Below are 2577 nucleotides of genomic sequence, written 5' to 3' on the forward strand. Positions count from 1 at the left end.
ATTTTTCGAAGTCGATATTGTCGCTATTTGGTTTTTCACATATTCCCGCCGTACGATCTCTACGATTGAGATGATCGCCACTGCCAAGGTGAAACAGAAAATCGCGCGTTTCTATGAAGATATTTTTACGATTGCATCATTAATAAAGATCTTCTGGTAAAACTCTTATCTTCGGGTAAAAAAAGTTCTAAATTGTATCTGAAACATCGTGAAATATTCACAGCCAGTGACACAAAATTACCAATTTTTCTCAAACGTTTCCTGAAAAAAGTGACATATTTCTTTTAAATTGTAGCCGTGTCAGAATTTTGCGGAAAATGAAATAAACACAATCAAAAAATAGAAATCGTCACCTTTTTAACGATATGTAAATCTAATCGATGTGGCAAAAGGTAATGAACGACAATTAAGATAGGTAATGATAAAACAAAATAAGTAAATCGCGCTTGAGGTTTAAGTGCAACAGAAATAATATGTTTAAATCTGTTCAACGATGCTGCGGTACATGCCCCCTTAATGGCGCCTGGTGAAACTGAACACATCCCTAACTGCCGAAGATTATTATCATATTATGCGCTCTAATGCGGGAAGCCAAAAACTAGAATCGAATAGATTTACTAAACTAGATATTTTTACACATATTCGCAACGCAGTTAGTTATGAAAGAGGAAGTTTATTCCGTTTTCGTTTGTTTATTTTTGCTTTTGCTATGAAAGTTACCATTTTAGGATCGCATTCGGACGAGAGCGCGCGTCCAGCAGTGTAAGAGAACGACGTAGTCAAATTGAATCAAATTGAACCGATCGAAATCGGCATTTCTGTTCGTTTTTACCGTTTTACTTTTTATCTATTGGATCGTTTGAAAACACGAATCGACAGGGACTCGCGCGCGGGTGCGACGGGAAACCCGGGTGACATACCCCCCCCCGGGGGTACTTGTAAATAGACATTCCGGAACATTGCGGAACGATATTTAGCAACTAACTTTTTATTCTTATTTATGCAGAACACTTATATTACGAATTGGACAAAAAACTCTCTCAGTTCATCGTTCTAAAACCGTATAGACCGTAGGAAGACAATTGTTTACGAGTTGACCGGATATATCATTTATCGACTTAGGAAGTGAACTCGTATTCGAATCCGATGGCCACCAAAGTCTTACTGGTGCTAGTTTTCGTTTCAGTCGTATTTTTTGGTTCAACCCGCGTAAAAGGTACGTTCAGTTATACTTCGTAAGATTTGCGTTGTTCTTTTTGTTTCTTAGATTTTTTTGATGTGTTTCGTCGTTAGACGAACCCATCAAAACTATTCTTAAGTAATTAAAGATGGTTTAAAGTGTCATCAATTGAACTCATTTCATGCCCTTACGTTAGCAATCGTGTTTGAAGCCGGATTATCTGTATTTAGTTTGCAACGCTGATGATTTTGATGTTGTTTATGCTTAGCTTCATGCTTAGGCCTAAAATGCTTTGGCTATTAAAAGATATCCCATCATGAAACAATTGAAATCCACATTCGCTTGATGGACTTGATTTCAACAGTCACCGGCCGGCCTGGTTTAATATGTACTGCCCTGAAACTTGAAAAACTTATATACAGAAGCTTCTGATTTAGTTACTGTCCCGAATCGCAGTTTATGCTTAAGTTTATCTTATTTTTGTTTTATGTCATTGTCTCACGGCGTCAAGTCCAAAATGCCCATAATTAAACTTGCGTAACTGTCGTTCTTCCGCTGGTGAATATTGTTTTCCTGTTCCACTTGGCCAATCGTTAGACTAGCTATAGGCCCTCAGGGTACAGCTAGCAGCTGGCCTTGAGGTTCAGTCTGTGGACAGCTTCAAAACACTCGTGTTGAATCGTGGATGTGAAGCTTGTACCCCACGTACTGCATGGCCACCAATCTACTTGGCCTATGTCGTCGGTTCTTGGCGATTGTGCCGAGAGCAGACTGTATCCAGTGGTCATGGTTAGTATAAATACTGACGTTTTACCTTAAAAGTATGGATTGAACATGCACCGCATCAACGCAGTTATTCCCATTCACTTTTCAAGTTCAAAGTCAATACCGAAACTCAACATGGAAAGTTTCTTTCTGGTTAAATGATTAAATCGCAAAAACGAAGGATCGAGGTTTGTTTTTTTTTTTAATCGCCAGCGAAAGAGTCTCATAGAACGCTATGATTTTTGATAGAAAAACAAGTGCCCCAGTGATCAGTGGAAAGTTAAATTGCGAAATTGAGGTGATTAAGATTTGATGATTGTGTTGAAGTTATTGAGAATGGAAAGGTCTTTGTGTCATTGAGTAACTGATCGTTATTCTACTGAATTGTTTAAGTTATTGAGAATGAGAAGGCCGTCATTAGTAACTAATAATAATTTACTGAATCGTTGAAGTCATTGAGAATGGGAAGGTCGTCTTCAGTAACTAATCATAGTTTTACTAAATCGTTGAAATTATTGAGTTTAAAATAAAAATGTCGTCATAAGTAGCTTATCGTGATTTTTACTGAATCGCTGAATTCATTTAGAATGAAAAGGTCTCTTCATTTTGTGTAATCTTTATTTTACCGAATG

Source organism: Tubulanus polymorphus, chromosome 12 (assembly GCF_964204645.1).
Source record: "Tubulanus polymorphus chromosome 12, tnTubPoly1.2, whole genome shotgun sequence".
In the NCBI taxonomy this organism is placed as follows: domain Eukaryota; kingdom Metazoa; phylum Nemertea; class Palaeonemertea; order Tubulaniformes; family Tubulanidae; genus Tubulanus; species Tubulanus polymorphus.